Source organism: Scyliorhinus canicula, chromosome 6 (genome assembly GCF_902713615.1).
Source record: "Scyliorhinus canicula chromosome 6, sScyCan1.1, whole genome shotgun sequence".
NCBI classification, from domain to species: domain Eukaryota; kingdom Metazoa; phylum Chordata; class Chondrichthyes; order Carcharhiniformes; family Scyliorhinidae; genus Scyliorhinus; species Scyliorhinus canicula.
In genome coordinates, this window is record NC_052151.1 from 42,620,755 (window position 1) to 42,640,164 (window position 19,410).

Genomic DNA, 19,410 nt, shown 5'->3' on the forward strand with positions numbered 1-19,410 from the left:
TCCTTAACACTCTGAAATTCTCTTCCTCAAGCTCCCCACCCTGCCTCACTGAAATTCTCTTCACCATCAACAAACTTTTCAAAATCAAACCTAATCAACAAAGTCTTCGGTTGCCTTTCTTAACTGCTCTCCCAAACCCTATTGAATTTTTGATTCATCTGAAGAAGCGCCTCGGGGATATTTAATTACATTAAAGTTAATATATAAAGGAACGTGTCACTGTTGATGCTATCATATCAGTCAAACGCTGAGATTGATGCTCAGATAGCAATGTCTAATGAGGGAAAAGTACTACGTGAATTCAGTATTATAAGTCCCAAATACTTCTCCACTGGCTCCACTGGCTATTCGGTAATTAGGTAATTTGGACATTCTGAATTCTCCCTCTGTGAACACGAACAGGCACTGGAATGGGGCGACTAGGGGCTTTTCACAGTAACTTCATTGCAGTGTTAATGCAAGTCTATTTGTGATAATAAAGATGATGATTATTATTATTCAAAATCCTTATCCTCCTTAATAAATTTCAGTGCAGCCTATCTACACTTTTGATCTTTAAAACCTGTCCAGAAGTTTTAATCTTCTGGCCTTTTAACTCTAGTTTACTAAGCAACTCCCCACCCCCTGCTTCTCTCCCCTCCATTGTCTCCCATCACAAGATTACTGGTTGAACCTTCAGCCTTCATGCCTTGCGTTCTGGCATTTCTTCCAAAACCAAAAGCCCTTCTCAGCCTTGCTGTATCTTTGTTCTCCTTTTTCGCATTTTCTCCCAAATTTACACCCACCAACAATGAACAATAATCAGTAACAAATATGTCAATCCCCATATCAGTAACAACGATCCCATCCTCCCACCAAACCTCAAACATTCTCCCACATGTTCACACAAACAACTGACAAAAAGGAATCAGGAATTACCCATAGTCACCATTAACACCCATCGCCCCCCTCCCCCCAACCCTCCCACCCACCCACCCCAACTAATGTTCAATACTATTCAGTTCTTGAAAGTGCATGATGAATAATGCCCATGAATTGTAGAACCCCTCCATCCTTCCCCTCAGTTCAAACTTAACCTTCTCAAGGGTCAATAATTCCAACAGGTCCCCCCGCCACGCCAGGGCACAGGGTGGAGAGGCTGCTCTCCATCCCATCAGGATCCGCCTTTGGGCGATCAATGAGACGAAGCCTACGAAATCTGCCTCCGCACCCGTTTCCAACTCTGGCCGGTCCGACACCCCGAATATGGCCTCCCGGGGGTCCGGGTCCAGTTTCATGTGCACTTTAGAGATTACCCTAAAAACCTCCATCCAGTACTCCTCTAGCTTTGGACAGGACCAAAACATATGAACGTGATTAGCGGGGGCCCGCCCGCAACGTTCACACACATCTTCTACTCCTTCAATTAATCGGCTTATCCTCGCCCTCATGAGGTGTGTTCTGTATGCCACCTTCAGCTGTATCAGGTCCAACCTCGCGCACGAGGTGGAGGCATTCACTCTCCAGAGCGCCTCATACCAGAACCCCTCCTCCCTGTCCTCCCCCAACTTTTCCTCCCACTTTGCTTTGATCCCTTCCAGTAGTGCCTTCTCCTCCTCCAAAATAGCTCCATACACCGCTGACACTACCCCCTTCTCTAGTCCCCCTGTCGTCAGCACCTCCTCCAGCAATGTGGAGGCTGGCTCTTCCGGGAAGCTCTGTATCTCATTTCGAGCGAAATTTTGAACATGTATGTATCTAAACATTTCCCCCTGCTCCAGCCCATACTTCGCTTCCAGCTCCTTCAATCCTGCAAACCGACCCCTAAGAAAGACCCCTAGTGTCTCAATCCCCTTCTCCTCCCATTTCCGAAAATTTCCATCCCATCTCCCTGGCTCAAATCTGTGGTTCCCCCGAATCGGCATTTCCCTTGACCCTGCCCCCAACCCGAAGTGTTGGCGAAACTGCCTCCAAATTCTCAATGAAGCTATTATTACCGGACTCCCTGAGTATTTCCATGGGGCTATCGGGAGCGGCGCTGTTGCTGGTGCTTTCAATCCTGACCCCCTGCACAAACTCTCCTCCATTCTGACCCACTGGGACTCAACCCCTCTGACCCAGCTCCGCATCTTCTCCACATTTGCCGCCCAGTAGTAATACATCAGGTTTGGAAGATCCAAACCCCCTGCCTGCCTTCCCGTCTAGCAGCACCTTTCTAACTCTGGCCACCTCCCCTCCCCATATGAATGATGTAATCCTTCCCTCAATCTCTCTGAAAAAAGCCTTTGGCAGGAAAATCGGTAGGCATTGAAAAATAAACAGAAATCGTGGCAACACGTTCATTTTAACCGCCTGTACCCGACCCGCCAGTGACAGAGGGAGACCATCCCACCTCGCCAGGTCGGCTTTCACTCTCCCCACCAAACTAGAAATGTTGTACCTGCGAAGGCCACCCCCCCCCCCCCCCCCCCCCCCCCCCCCCACTCCCCGGGCAACCTGCACCCCCAGGTACAGCCTTGCTGTATCTTGATACATTATCAAGAGCCCATTCTAACCCATACCATTCAGCTCCACAATTTCTACTACTAATTCATAATCTGAAGCAAATCTGAAGCTCTCCTGACATAATTCGCTATATCTCTGGCTTCTGCTTCAGAATTCCTGTGGGGGTCCAGGTACTAGAAACATACGTAGAAATTAGAAGCTGGAGGAGGCCATTCGGCCCTTCGTGCTTGCTCCACCATTCATTATGATCATGGCTGATCATCAAGTTCAATAACCTGATCCTACCTTCCCCCATATTCCTTGATCCCTTTAGCCCCAAGAGCTATATCTAATTCTTTCTTGAAATTACACAACGTTTTGGCCTCAACTACTATCTGTGGTACTGAATTCCACAGATTCACCACTCTCTGGGTGAAGAAATTTCTCCTCACCTCAGTCCTAAAAGGTTAACCCCTTAGCATCAAACTATGATTCAAGTGCAAGTTATTGGAAGTGAGTGATTTGTTTAAAAACTTTCTTCCCTCCTCTCTTTTCTCTATTGCTGAGTAGATTAGGATTGTTTTCGTTGGAAAGATGGAGGTTGAGGGGGGACCTGATTGTGGTCTACAAAATTATGAGATGTATGGACAGGGTGGATAGCAACAAGCTTTATCCAAGAGTGGGGGTGTCAATTACAAGGGGTCACGATTTCAAGGTGAGAGGGGGAAAGTTTAAGGGAGATGTGCATGGAAAGTTTTTTATGCAGAGGGTGCTGGGTGCCTGGAATGTTTTGCCAGCGGAGGTGGTAGAGGCGGGCACGACAGCATCATTTAAGACCAGGAGTTCTCAACCTTTTTTAACCCATGGACCCCTTTTCCTCTTAATTTTTTTTCGTGGACCCCCATAGCCATTCCACAGAAAAAAAAGCTTCTTATATGCATGGTAAACTAATCCTAAAGTCCATCTACCTTACCGTGAGGGTTGGAAACAGATTAGCGGTATTTTCGTACGTTGCCAAAGGTCCTCCGGGCTGTTCCTAGGGGACAATAGCCTGGGAAATCTTCAACAACAACTGTCATTAAAGCACAATAAACCCATTTGTCATCAACTGGTATGGATTTTATTCTCTCAGAATACAGTACCACAAAAATAAACACAGCAAATGCACCTTTTTGGTTCTGAGCCCCTTCAACCCTCAAGGTAAATTAGATAGATTATAATCTCTCTTTGACCTTTGTCAGTGCGAGAGAGAGAGAGAGAGAGAGAAAGGTGAATATTCATCATGAAAACAAACATTTTTTTCTTCTACTTGATTCTCAGTAATAACAATTGTTCTGAAGTAGAATTGCTCTATGGCCCACTAAAATATCACCATGGACCCCCAATTCGGTATTTTTTTGTGTGGACCCCCAGTAATGTTACATGGACCACCAGGGTCCATGTGGACCCCAGTTGAGAACCACTGATCTAGACAGATATATGAACGGGCGGGGAACATAGGGAAGTAGATCCTTGAAAAATAGGCGTCAGGTTTAGATAAAGGATCTGGATCGGCGCAGGCTGGGAGGGCCGAAGGGCCTGTTCCTGTGCTGTAATTTTCTTTGTTCTTTGTTCTTTGTTCTCCTTTTCTTCTCCACTCCATCCCTTCCACTCCTTGTCCAACAATTAGTCTTCCCCTCCATCTTCCTTTTATTACTGCCATCCTCTGCGCCTTTTTAAAACATGCATTCTTTCACTGAATTGTACACTGCTATAAACAACAGTGAAACAGAATACCCGGAGGCCTTGTTTATAGTGGCCGGAAACTTCCACCAGGCCAGCCTCAAGAGTATACTGCAAAATTACCACCAACACATCTCGCACCAGTAGCCCCAACATCCTTGACTACTGCCACACAAACATCAAAGGCACCTGCTGACCGCATTTCGGAAAATCAGGCCATAAGATTGGTGCTCCTTCTCCCGGCATATAAGCAGAAACGTAAGCGAGAGAATCCGGTCCAGAAGTTTGTGCCATGCTGGTCCATGGAAACAGAAGAGCTCCTACGCGACTGCTTGGAGTCAGTGGACTGGTCCGTATTCAAAAACTCAGCGGCCAACCTAAAGGGGTAGGCCACCACTGTCACAAACTTCAGCAGTATGTCGAAGATTGGATGCCAAAGAAGGTAGTACGTCCATTCCCCAACCGGAAATCCAGGTTTAACCTGGAGATCCACTGCCTGCTGAAGTCCAGGTCGGGGGCGTTCAAGACAAGTGGCCCTGACCTATACAGGAAATCTAGGTACGCCCTCCACAAAGCCATCAGGGATGCCAAGAGACAATACCAGAGTAAGCTAGAGTCACAGACTAATAAGACGGACTCTCGTTGGTTATGACAAGGCTGAAACAATATCCCGGCTCCAAAGCAAAGCCGAGTAGAATCTCTGGCAACAGAGCATCCCTCCATGATGAACTCAATGCATTCTGTGCTTCTTTCTAGCAGGGAGCCAACAAACTGTTGTCAACTGCCCCAACAGCCTCAGACACATCAATACCTACCGTCACAGCCTCAGAAGTCAGATCACCCTTCTTGCTCTACCGACTGAGCAATCCAGGATCTGAGATCACCCTCCTTGAAAATGAACCCACAGAAAGCAATGGGTTCAGACAGAGACCCTGGGCTTGCACTCAGATTCTGGGTGGACCAACTGGTGGGTGCACTCTGATGTGCCATCAATGAACACAAGACGAGTAGTGAACGAAACTGAGGCTTTAATAAGCTTAACAGAAAACCTCCTAGCCTCTGATCCCGAACTGGGGCAGGGGCGGAGGTCAGCCATCTTTATACTGAGTCCGAGGGGAGGCGGAGCCATCAGACAGTGGTTTACCACATTACATGTAATACAGTAACAGTTTACCACAATACATATAATATACCAACAGTGGTTTACCACATTCACCCCCTGTTAAAAGAAGAGTCCAGCGGGGGTGAAGTGGACTTAAAGGTCAAATCTGTCGGGGGCCTTGATCTTCCGCCGTGATCGCCTCAGTCCCAGCTGTGTTGTGGGCACCGGCGTCGAGGCCTGCTCACCTGGGAGAGTGTTGGCCTCGTCTTCACCCAATAGTTGAGTCGGTGGAGGAGGGGGGGGGGGGGGGCGGTGTAGGAGCAGGGGTGGTAGTGATGGTCGCCGGTGGGCCTGCGGGTGCCAGATCTTGAAGTAGCTGGGTAAAGGTGGGGGGAGACAGTGAAGGGTGGGGGGTGGTGGTGATGGTCGCCGGGGAACCTGAAGGTGCCAAATCCTGGAGGGACACTGTGTCCTGTCGCCCGTCATGAACTGCTACGTAGGCATATTGTAGGTTGGCATGGAGGAGCAGGACCTTCTCGATTAGGGGATCCGAGATATGACTCCTCGCATGCTTCCAGAGGAGGACGGGCCCTGGGACTGTCAGCCAGGACGGGAGGGAAACCCCGGAGGTGGACTTATTAGGGAAGGCAAACATACATTCGTGAAGAGTCTCATTGGTGGCAGTGCACAGGAGCGACTGGATGGAGTGGAGTGCATCGGGGAGGACGTTCTGCCAGTGGGAGACTGGGAGACCGTAGGGCCAGAAGGACGGCCTTCTAGACCACGGGATTACGATGCTGAGGCGCTCAAAGGCGCGAGAGTCCTTTACCAGGTGCGCTCTGTCTGGCCGATAGAAGTGCAGTTTGCACTCCGCGCAGACCTGGCAGTCCCTGGTCACGGTTCTGACCTCCTCGATGGAGTAAGGCAGGTTGCGAGCCTTGATAAAATGAAAAGAACGGGTGACCCCCCGGGTGACAAGTCATTGTGGAGGGTTCGAAATCGGTCTACTTGTGCGCTGGCGCATGTACCGCGGGAAAGGGCATCTGGGGGCTCATTGAGCTTCTCCGGTCAGTATAATATCTCATAGTTGTAGGTGGAGAGTTCGATCCTCCACCTCAGAATCTTGTCGTTCTTGATTTTGCCCCTCTGTGTATTATTGAACATGAAGGCAACCGACCGCTGTTCAGTGAGGAGAGTGAATCGCCTGCTGGCCAGGCAATGCCTCCAATGTCGCACAGCTTCTACAATGGCTTGGGCTTCCTTTTCGACAGAGGAGTGTCGAATTTCGGAGGCATGGAGGGTACGGGAGAAGAAAGCCACGGGCCTACCCGCCTGGTTGAGGGTAGTGGCCAGAGCAAAGCCCGACGCATCGCTCTCCACGTGGAACGGGATGGACTCATCCACAGCGTGCATCGCGGCTTTGGTAATATCTGCCTTGATGCGGTTGAAGGCCAGGCGGGCTTCAGCCGACAGGGGAAAAATGGTGGATTTCATAAGTGGACAGGCCTTGTCCGCATAATTGGGAACCCACCAGGCATAGTAATAGAAGAACCCCAGGCACCTCTTCAGGGCCTTGGGGCAGTGGGGGAGGGGAAGTTCCAGGAGGCGGCGCATGCGGTCGGGATCGGGCCCAATGACTCCGTTTTCCACAACTTAGCCAAGGGTGGCTCGGCGGGTTGTGCGGAAAATGCATTTCTCCTTATCGTAGGTGAGGTTAAGGAGCTTAGCGGTGTGGAGGAAATGCCAGAGGTTTACGTCATGGTCCTGCTGGTCATGGCCGCAGATGGTGACATTATCTAGGTACAGGAACGTGGCCCATAGCCTGTATTGGTCAACCATTCAGTCCATTTCTCGCTGGAAGACCGAGACCCCGTTCAAGTCAACTGTGCAGAAGACTCATTACTGTGCAATCTGATTGACCATGTCAGATATGTGGGGAAGGGGTACGCATCGAGCTGCGCGTACCGGTTGATGGTCTGACTGTAGTCGATGACCATCCGGTACTTCTCCCAGTCTTGACGACCACCACTTGGGCTCTCCAGGGGCTGGTACTAGCCTCGATGATCCCCTCCCGCAGGAATCGCTGGACCTCCGACCTGATAATGGCCCTGTCCCAGGCATTGTATCGTCTGCTCCTAGTGGCGACCGGCTTACAATCTGGGGAGAGGTTAGCGAAGAGCGAGGGTGGGGCGACCTTCAGCGTCACGAGGCTACAGACGGTGAGGGGGGGCAGGGTTCCACCGAACTTTAAGGTAAGGCTTTGGAGGTGGCACTGGAAGCCAAGCCCCAGTAATAGGGCAGCGCAGAGATGGGGGAGAATGTGAAGCTGAAAGTTGGTGTACTCTACGCCCTGTACCGAAAGGGTCGTGACACAGTTCCCCCGGATTTATACGGAATGTGATCCGGAAGCCAGGGAGATTTTCTGGGTCATGGGTAAAATTGGGAGGGAGCAGCACCTTACCGTATCTGGGTGGATAGAGCTGTCAGTGCTCCCGGAGTCGAAGAGGCAGGCCGTCTTGTGCCCGTTGATCCGACAATCACCGTGAATTTTGTGAGGTGATGAGGTCGAGACTGGTCAAATGTGATGGAGATGAGCTTCGGAAGGTGATGGGTGGGCCGGTCGGAGGTTGCGGCGGCCAGCGTATGACCAGATGAGCAGGGCGCCCGGGAGGCTGCGGAGTGGTCCCAAGATGGTGACCCCCATGGTCGTGCGTAGCTGGTGGCATCGGAGATGGCGGCGAAGATGGTGGCCCCCACGGGTTGCACATGGCGGGTGGCAGCGAAGATGGCGGTGCCCATGGGTCGCACATGGCGGGTGGCGTGGCAGCTGGAGGCCGCCCCAACAGGCAACAGGCAGTGCTGCTGGGCCGAGAAACCTTAGGGACAGGTAGGGCCTGGCAGACTTTGGCAAAGTGACCCTTCCTCCCACAGCCATTGCAAATCGTGTTCCGTGCAGGGCAGCGTTGTCTGGGATGCTTACCCTGGCCACAAAAGTAGCACTTCGGGCTTCCGGCGTTAGCGGGGTGCTGCACGGCATAGGCTTGCGTCGCATTCGAGTCGGATGATGGCTGCGCCCACGAGGTCCATGAGGGTGCCGCGTGGTCGGAGGTGTAGGCCTCCATGTTCTGGAAAGCCACTTCCAGTGAGTTTGAGAGCTGCACTGTCTCTGGGAGACCGAATGTACCCCCTTCTGGCAATCGCTGGCGGATGTAATTCGATTTAATGCCCGCGACATAAGCGTCCCTGATGGAGAGCCGATACCGCAGTTCCGGCCGAGTACCTGCAAGGCACGCAGGAATTCGGCTTGTGATTCTCCAGGGCTTGTTGCCTCGCGGCAAGAAGGTGCCTAGCATACACCTCGTTCACTGACTTTCCATATTGTCCCTTCAGCAGCATTATCGCCTCCGTATACGAGGGGGCGTCCCTGATAAGAAGGAAAACTTGCGGGCTCACCCGTGCGTTGAGTATTTGCTGCTTTTGGAGGTCGGTGACTTCTTCGGTGGAGGATCCGAGGTACGCTTCGAAGCAGCTTAGCCAGTGCTCGAATGTTGCAGTGGCATCGGCTGCCTGTGGGTCCAGCTCCAGGCGATCAGGCTTGAGTGATTAATTCATCTTAAAAGTTTAGCTTATTAAATTGATGTGCCATCAATTAACACAAGACGAGTAGTGAACGAAACTGAGGCTTTAATAAGCTAAACAGGAAGCCTCCTGGCCTCTGATCCCAAACTGGGGCAGGGCCGGAGATGAGCCACATTTATACTGAGCCCAAGGGGAGGCGGAGCCATCAGACAGTGGTTTACCACATTACATGTAATACAGTAACAGTTTACCACAATACATATAATATACCAACAGTGGTTTACCACACCCTCATCAGATTCTCTTTGGAAATAACACACTATTGTGACAGATGACTTCAGTGCTCAAGATGCAACAGCTATATTTAACAGTAGCACTCTTATAACATCATTTACAATGGTTATGAAGCTCCTCAAAAGGTTGAAAATAATAGTTCACGGTTGCTACACTGAACTCGAGAGGGGATTTTAATTTTTTGACCCACCTTCGATGGGCATGGAAAACCCACTTGTCTGAGATTCCCACTGTGCTGAGGAATCTTATCCTGTTGTTGACAGGACCCCACCTGCAAGTCAGTCCGATTGACAGGCTTAGCTTTCAGTCAGGAGCGGAGAGTCAGAGAAGGAGCCCTAGGTGGGGGTGTGGGGAATTGGAGGCCTTGGGGTGAGGGGCTGCTGTCTGGTGGTAGATGCACGGTGAGGCAGGCATGTTAGATTCAGCAAATGGAAATGCACTTAACCTCCTGGATCCAATTGTCCTCATCACCCCGAAGCTGCTGAGGCTCAAGTCACCAGATCATCCAGAGTTAAAATTCAAAATGGTGCAGGAAAATGAGGCACACGGCCTCGTTATAATATTTAAATTACTTGTTTGTTAAATGCAGAAGAAGCGATCAATCAAATATCCAATGGGCCAAATCACTCAGAGTGTTGGTGTTCGAGTTAGATGGTTTAGCAGCCTCAGAAAAGTCAACTTATTCAACAATAGTTCAGCACACAGGGCTAAATCACTGTCTTTGAAAGTAGACCAAGGCAAGCCAGCAACACGGTTCAATTCCCGTAACAGCCTCCCCAAACAGGTGCCAGAATGTTGCAACTAGGGTCTTTTCACAGTAACTTCATTTGAAGCCTACTTGTGGCAATAAGCGATTTTCATTTCATTTCATATTAGGACGGGATCTGGCTTCTTTGATTGAAGTTATTTTTAACCCCTTAAGTCCCATGACAGAATTGAAGACGGCGTTACTATGATACGTCTTAGACAAAAATGTCCAACCTTTAGCTATTCTCTTTGGGATACTCATTTTGGATAATTTTGCTTATGACAGACATATTTAAAAGTAACGGTGCGGCTAACAAGGCCATTGATAAACAAACAAACGCTGCGGCTGATTTCTAGGAGGATAGAATTGAAAATCAGGGAAGTTATACTGAACTTGTGTCAAACCATAGTTAGATCACACTTGGAGTGCTATGGATAGTTTTGACCTCTGTTGTATAAAAAAGACATAAAAGGGACAATAAAGATTGACAGGGGCCAAAATCTCCCATCCTGGTTCATGGCTGGGAGTTTCCATTGAAAGTTAATAGAGTTTTGGCTGGGACGCCAAGTTTTCCATCCATGCATGAGACCAGAGCATCCCGCCCAAAGGTAAGACCAGAACTGCAAGAATATTCCCCTTCTGCCGGTGATGGGTTTTGTGGCCGGCAGGTCTGGAAAATCTGGGGCGAGGCCACAAATCGGAATCCCGTCGGCAGGACAACAGCCTGGCTTTCTCCCCCTCACCATTTTCACGGCAGGCAGATGGCAGCTCAGATTTCCCACAGATCCATGGCAGGGGCTTCATTTGCATCATTACCACCTCATGAGTGCTCATTTAAAATGCGACTCACCGGTATCACGTAGTCCTTCCCGATATTGTGCCATGTCAGTTCCAAAATTAAACCAGTCTGCAACGTGTTTGGAAAAAGTGGCGTGTAGCTGTTGGCCCTCTGTGGGAGTTCCCGGAGGAAACCCTGGCAGGCAAGGGGATAAAGTGGAGACTGCACTCGAGATTTGGATCGGTGAGGTCCTCAGTGGGCATGGAGACATCAACAGTCACAGGTTCAGATGGGAGGGTTGAAATGTGGACCACAATTACTATGGGATCCCAGATTACTGGGGGGTGAGCTGGAGAATAACTGAAGGCAGCTCTATCTGCACACAGTGGGGTTCCAGAAAGATTGGAGGGACATGAACACTGATAGATGGAGGGTCGAAGTTGGTCTCAAAGTAAAATCTTAACACCACCATCTTGCCAACATGAAGCAAAGGAGTAACAAATCAAAAGTGGAAACTAATCTGAATGGGAGTCAGTGTGGGGTGAGCCCAGGGGCAGCCTCAAACATTGAAATTGAGTTAGAGAAAGGTTTCTTTGAAAAAATTCCATTGGACAGTCTTTAACAAACGCCTGCAGGAGCCATTGGCTTCACAGCACAGATGCTCCATTTGAGTTTTAACAGAGAGGTATGTCAGAATGTAAATGAGGCCAAGCGTCGAGGGAGCACATCGTCAATGAAATCCTGTATTGAGCTTTATCCAATTGACATAGATTGCAGGCCAGCAGGCTTCCAGGCAGTGCTGATGTGCAAGTTAAGTTTGAGCAACATAAAAGATAATAGATTGCCGGAGTTCAATTGACATGGCCACACATTTAATAACATGTGCAATGCTCCCTCAATGCACCCACAGATTCTGTGGGATTGAGATGTAAAGTATCAGGAAGCTACGAGGAGAGATTGGATGGGTTGAGGTTATTTTCTTTCGAATAAAGAAGGCTGAGGGGTAACTTAATTGAGATGTGCAAGATTACGAGGGGAAGAGATTGAGTGGACAGCATAAAATTGTTTCCCTCGGTGGAGAATTCTAGAACTAGGAGACATAGATTCAAGATAAGTGGCAGGCGGTGTAGAGGGGACTGACCTACGAGGCGAGGTTGAGCCGGGTAGAATTATATTTTCGGAGTTTAGAAGAATGAGGGGGATATCACAGAGACCTATAAAGTTCTAACAGGACGTGATAGGGTAAATGCAGGAAGGATGTTCCCGATGGTGGGGTTGTCCAGAACCAGGGGTCACAGTCTGAGGATACTGGATAAACCATGTCGGACACAGATGAGGATAAATCTCTTCACCCAGAGACTAGTGAGTCAGTCGAAATCTTTACCACAGAAAGTAGTTGAGTCCAAAACATTGTGTGTTTTCAAGGAGGAGTTACATATATCTCTTAGGGTTAAAGGAATCAAAGGATATAGGGGGAACGTAGGATCAGGTGACTGAGTTGGATGATTAGCCATGATCATAATGAATGGCGGAGTAGGCTCGAAGGGCCAGATGGCCTCCTCCTGCTCCTATTTCCTATGTTTCTATGTTCCAGGGATCCACAGGAGACCAATTCAGCATCTTACAGTCACCAGTTCATAAATGGATTAAGGAGGTGGCAGGTGCGCTCCACCATGAAGCTCCATCATTATTTGAAGTTTACACTGGATGAAGCTAGTCAGGTTGCTAGAATGTAGGGGTTTGCAGATATTTCAGGCTTCCCTGGAATACAGGGTGCAATCGATTCCACAAATGTGGCATTGAGAGCTTTGTAGCCCAGCCCCTGATGCTCATTGATAGGAAAGGATTCCACTCCATCAACATTCAACCGGCGTGACTTCCGGTGGCGGCTATGAAGGAGTAAGTCGCACATTTGGTGGCTCCCACACTGGTCGGAGTTTCGGACTTTTTTCTGGTTTTAAATGGCAAATTCGAAGGCTGAGGCAATTGGGCACCGTTTCCGCGCATCGGTGTATGGAGAAAAGGACTGGAAGTACACAAAAGAGTAGTAACAAGAAGTTAGTCACGAGCTGTGTTGAAGCTGCTGCGGGAGACAGCATAGCTGAGGGCTGGACCCCTGGGGTGGCAGCGCAGCGACCAACGGACCCAGTGATGCAGGTCATTCAGGATGGTTTCGCCAGGCAGAAGCGGGAATGTTTGGACCGATTAAAGAATCAATTGATCGGCTAGAGAGCAGACTGGACGCCCAGGATCGGGTGATTCAGAATGTGGAGAAGGCGCTGCTTGAGCAAGAGGAGCATCAAACAGCGGTGGAGCTGGAGGTGAGGATGCTTCGGGAACAGCAGGAAAGGCTCCTGGAGAAGGTGGAGGACCTTGAGAACCGGTCCCGGCGGCAGAACTCAAGAATAGTCCGGCACCCGGAGGGGGCTGACGGAGCAGACACTAGGGCATACATGGTGGGTATGTTCGAAAAGCTGCTGGGGGAGGGGGCATTCCCCCGACCGTTAGAGGTGGACAGAACGCTTGCTAGGAAGCAGTGGGCGGGCGACCCTCCGAGGGCAATGGTGGTGAGATTCCATATGGTCCTGGACAAGGAATGAATCCTTCGGTGGGCCAGGCGCACGCGGAGTTGTAAGTGGGACAACAGCATCCTGCGGGTATACCAGGACCTGAGTGTGGAGGTGACAAGGAAGAGGCCAAGTCAAGGCCATTTTCTTTAAGAAGCAGATGAAGTTTGGTTTGCTGTATCCGGGGCGTCTTTGTGTCACGCATGAGGACCAGCATCACTATTTTGAGTCGCCCGACGAGGAGCTGGACTTTGCTAAAAGAAAAGGACTGGTGGGGGTCAGAGAACTCTCGGACTTAGAGACAACTTGTTGCCCTATATTGAGCCTCTTATTTCTGTGTTTCTGTGTTTTTTCTTTTCTCTCCCTTGGTTTTTGGTGGGTTTTGTTTAGGGGGAAAAGTGGGGGGGGGGGGGGGGGGGGAGTCGATTTTTTTTGTTTTTGGGTTCTTTTTCTTGGTAGATGTTGGCAATGTCCTTTTTGTGTTTTTATTGATGTGCACTTTTGTGGGATGGAGACATGCCTGTTTGAGTTTCGGTGGGTGGTGCTTTTGTTTTTGTGTTTTCTTGTTGTTGGGTGTTTGGGGATTGTTGGATGAGGGAATTCGGTTGTACGAGCAGGGGGAGGGGAGCGAGGGAACAGTAGGTGGGAGACTTCTCGGCACCGGGGCGGGGGGCCACCAAGCTAGCTGGGTGAGCTAGCTCACCGAAGCACAGTGGGGGGGGGGGGGGTGTATACGCTTAGTTTACTCGATGGATTGGGTTTTAGAGTAGTGTTGCTGGGGAGGGGAGGGGAGATGGGTTCTGCTGGCGAGGGAGGGACTTTGATGGAGGGACACTGAAGGGATCAGGGGTGGGGGCCACCGTAGGGCGGGCCGAAGGAGGTGCGGTGCATGGGCTGGAGGTGGTCCCAAGAGAGGGGATGGCTGATCGGCTGGGGAGGGGGGGGGGCACTTTGTCCCCCAACTAGGCTGATCACCTGGAATACGCCGGGGCTAAATAGGCCGGTAAAGAGGGCACGTGTGTTTGCACACCTGATGGTACTGAAGGCAGGCGTGGTAATACTGCAGGAGATGCACCTTAAAGTAGTGGACCAGGTCAGGTTGAGGAAAGGCTGGATTAGTCAGGTTTTCCATTCAGGGCTGGATACAAAGTCGAGAGGGTTTGCGATTCTGATTAACAAGCGGGTGGCATCTGAGGTGGGAAGAATAGTCTCGGATGTGGGAGGTCGATATATCATAGTTAGTGGCAAGCTGCATGGGATGAAGGTAGTGCTGGTCAATGTATATGCGCCAAATTGAGATGACAGGGATTTTATAAAGAGGGTGCGAGGGAAGATTCCGGACGTGGACCCGCACAAGCTGATCATGGGAGGGGATTTTAATATGGTTATTGATCCAGGCCTGGACTGGTCATGCTTGAGAACAGGCAAGGTGCCAGCAATGTCAAAGGAATTGAACGAGTTGATGGAGCAGATGGGGGGAGGCGGGGGGTGGGTGGGGGGGTGGGGGGGGGGGGGGGCGGGCGGCGGGGTGGGGGGGGGGATCCATGGAGATTGAGGCAGCTGAGGGCCAAGGAATTTTCTTTTTACTCCCACGTACACAAGGTGTATTCCAGGATTTGATTTTTTTGTCTTGGGTAGGGCCCTTTTGGTGGGGGTGGTGAACACGGGATACTCGGCGATTACGATCTCAGACTATGCTCCGCACTGGGTTGACCTGCAGGTTAGTATGGATAGCAAGCAGTGCCCGCAATGGAGGCTGGATGTTGGGCTATTGGTGGATGAAGCGGTGTGCGAGAGGCTGAGGAAGTGCATGCTGAACTACCTACAGGCAAACGATATGGGGGAGGTCTCAGCAGCGGTGGTCTGGGAAGCGCTGAAGGCAGTGGTGAGAGGAAAGCTGATCTCGATCTGGGCTCACAGGGACAGGAAGAACAGGGCAGAAACGGACCGACTGGTAAAAGAGATTCTACGAGTTGATAGGAGGTATGCTCCAGAGGCAGGGCTGTTAAGGGAATGCCACAGGCTACAGGCGGAATTTGGTTTGTTAACCACCAGGAGGCAGTGGAACAGCTCAGAAAGGCGAAGGGGGCAATTTAAGAGCACGGGGAGAAGGCCAGCAGGATGCTTGCACAGTGATGTACCATCGATTGCACGCGAGGCGAGTGAATTACTAAAGTCTGGCTTTAATTGACTAGAACACAGCTCTGCGATCGTCTACAGTGGAAAGGGACGATCGTCAGGCGTCTGAGCATTTATACCTCGTTAATAGAGGTGTGGTTAACTCAGCCTCTCGGCCAATCGGTCGAGAGGCACATGACCGACCAGGGCCAATGGTAAGCCGACGTTCTGGCCCAATGGCAGACGAGTATGCAGATCATATCATCACACACAGCAGCTCAGAAAGAGGGAGGCAGCCAGAGAAATAGGGAAAGTTATTGACGGGGATGAGAACTTAGTTGGGGACTCAGCGGGGGCGAGCAAGGCTTTTCGGGCCTTTTATAGCAGGTTGTATAGGTCGGAACCCCCTGCGGGGCCGGAGGGGATGAGGCACTTCTTGGATGGGCTGACTTTCCCGAAGGTGAATGGGGAGCTGGCTGACGGGCCACGATCGGGCTGGAGGAGATAGTGGAGGGTCTGAAGGCCATGCAGTTGGGTCAGGCCCCGGGACCGGACGGGTACCCAGCCGCGGTCTATAAAACGTTCTTCGGAATATTGGGGCCGGTGCTGATGAAGGTCTTTAACGAGGTTAAGGAAAGAGGGGTTCTTCCCCAGATGATGTCACAGGCTACGATTTCACTGATCCTGAAATGGGACAAGGACTCGGAGCTATGTGGGTCTTACAGGCCGATTTCTTTGCTGAACGTAGATGCCAAACTTCTGGCCTCCAGGATTGAGGACTGTGTACCAGACATCATAGTGGAGGATCAGACTGGGTTCGTTAAGGGCAGGCAGCTGGTGGCCAATGTAAGAAGGCTGTTAAACATGATTATGATGCCCTCGGAAGGCAGGGAGGTTGAGGTAGTGGTCGCGTTGGATGCGGAGAAAGCCTTTTGATCGGGTTGAGTGGAATTACTTATGGGAGGTGCTGGAGCGGTTCGGTTTCGTGAGGGGCTTTATTGACTGGGTTAGGTTGCTGCACCGGGCTCCGGTTGCTAGCGTACGGACAAACAGGACGACCTCGGAATATTTCAGATTGCACCGGGGGACGAGACAGGGATGCCCCTTCTGCCCACTGCTGTTTGTGCTGGCAATAGAGCCGCTGGCAATCGCTCTGAGGGGCTGGTCGGGGGAGGGGGGGGGGGGGGGGGGGGCGAGGTGGAGCACAGAGTCTCGCTGTATGCGGACAACCAGCTTTTGTATGTCTCAGACCCAGTGGAGGGGATGGAAGAATTTTAGGGGAATTCGGCCGGTATAAGCTCAATATGGGGAAGAGTGAGATGTTTGTGGTCCAGGTGAGGGGTCTGGGAGGGGTGACTGGGGGAACTGCCATTCAGAGTGGTAGGGGACAATTTCAGGTACCTGGGTATCCAAGTGGTGCGGGATTGGGACTGGCTACATAAACTGAACTTGGCCCCGTTGGTGGATCAGACAAAGGAGGATTTCTGGAGATGGGATGCGCTCCCGTTGTCTCTGGCGGGCAGGGTTCAATCGGTAAAAATGACGGTCCTCCCGAGATTGCTATTCGTTTTCCAATGCCACTCCATCTTCATCCCGCGGTCCTTTTTTAAGCGAATCAATAAGATTATTGTGGGCTTTGTGTGGAGGGGCAAGTCCCCGCGAGTGAAGAGGGCAATGCTTCTGCGGAGTCGGGGGGATGGAGGGCTGGTGCTGCCGAATTTCAGCAATTACCACTGGGCGGCTAACATAGCCATGGTGAGAAGATGGCTGGTGTGGGATGGGGGGGGGGGGGGGTGGGGAGAGCCAGCGTGGGTGCGCATGGAGGAGGCTTCTTGCAAGGGCACAAGTCTGGGGGCGTAGGTAACAGCGCCTCTGCCGTTCCCACCGGTGCAGTAGGTGGTGGCAGATCAGGGGGGTGTCATAATATACACGCAAGTATATGATGGTGCACAGGCAGGCATTGATTGACACACAGGATGACCAATGACCACACAGAACACAGCAGCCAATCACCAGACAGGACTTGGCCACTATAAAGCCAGAGGGCACTAGTTTTCCCGCTCTCTTGGGGATCCAGCCTCTGAGACAGTCAGAGCAGGGGCACTGGAGAGGAGGTTAGTGGCGCTGTTAAGTATATATGGTCCCAATTGGGACGATGTGGGATTCGCAAAGAAGGTGTTCGGGGCCATCCCAGACTTGGACACACACAAACTGATTTTGGGGGGGGGGACTGGAACTTGGTGCAGGAGCCAAGATTGGACAGGTCACGGCTGCGCTCACTGGTCCCATCAGGGGGGGCGAAAGCGCTGGCTGGGCTAATGGTGGAAATGGGAGGGGTGGACCCTTGGAGGTTTCTGCACCCGAGGGAACGGGAGTACTCGTTTTTCTCAGCAGTCCATAAGGTATACCCGCAGATCGGCTTTTGCGTGGTGGGGAAGGATTTGTTGGCTGAGGTTAAGGGGTCAGAATACTCGGCAATTGCAGTGTCAGATCACGCTCCGCATTGGTGGATATGGTACCAGAGAAGGGGGTAGTGCAGAGACTGCACTACCCCCTTCCACTGGGGTGGAAACTGGATGTGGGGCTTTTCATAGAATTTCATAGAATTTTACAGTGCAGAAGGAGGCCATTTGGCCCATCGAATCTGCACTGGCTCTTGGAAAGAGCACCCTACCCAAGCTCAACACCTCCACCCTATCCCCATAACCCAGTAACCCCACCCAACACTAAGGGCAATTTTGGACACTAAGGGCAATTTATCATGGCCAATCCACCTAACCTACACATCTTTGGACTGTGGGACGAAACCGGAGCACCCGGAGGAAAACCAAGCACACACGGGGAGAATGTGCAGACTCTGCACAGACAGTGAACCAAGCCAGATTCGAACCTGGGACCCTGGAGCTGTGAAGCAATTGTGCTATCCACAATGCTACCGTGCTCCCTTTTGGGGAACCAATTGTTCTGTGAGAAAATTGAAAAGGTAATTAAGGAATATGTAGGTTTCAACTGTACGGGTGAGGTGTCAAAGGCAGTTGTCTGGGAGGCTCTAAAGGCAGTGAGGAGGGGTGAGGTAATTTTGTTTAAGGCCAAGTTGGACAAAGAGGAGGGGTTGGAGCGGCAGAGGGTAATAGATGAGATGTTGGAGGTAGATAGGAGTTATGCAGAAGATGGGGACCCAGCGAAGTTGGAAAAGAGGAAGGAACTGCAGGCGAGCTTTGACCGCTGTCCACCAGGAAGGCGGTGCGCCAACTGAGATGAGCAAGGGGTGCAGTTTATGAACGTGGAGATAAGGTGGGGCGTATGTTAGCAGGTCAGCTCCAGAGGGAGGCAGCGGCAAGGGAAATTCTCCAGGTGAGGGATAGAGCAGGGAAGTTGGTGGTGGCCCCAGAGCTGATTAACAAGGTCTTTGAGGAGTTTTATGAGAGGTTGTACAGGTCAGAGCCACCTGGGGGAGACCGTGAGATGCAGGAATTTCTAGATGGGTTGGAGTACCCGAGGCTAGGGGAGGGGGGCAGGGCTACATTAGAAGAAGCAATAATGGAGCAGGAGATAAAGGATATGATGCACGATCAATAACCCTCGAAGCGAGATTGGAGTACGATTGAAGGCTTTATTGGACTTAATGTTTCCCCCAGCAGCACAGGTACAGAATGCAGCAGCTGGGGAGACACAGACTCTTATACTCCGCCTTACTGGGTGGAACCAGCAGGCAGACTTCACCAATGATCTTGCCGTCTCAGGTACCTCCCACACCAATGGTCTTACAGCCTCAACCTGGGTACCGTAATACCCCTAATACCGACTACCACATTCACCCCCTGTTAAAAAAAGAGTCCGGCGGGGGTGGTGGTCTTGCGTTATACAGTGGTAGAGGTTGAGATTATGTTGGTACCCGTCGGTGGCACAGTGTTCTTGCCTTGTTACATGTCACAACTACTTACAGTATTTATTTACATATCAAAATGAAGTAATTAGTCGATTGGGGGCCCTGATCGTCCTCTGTGAATGTTGCAGTTTCGGCAGTGATGCAGGCGCC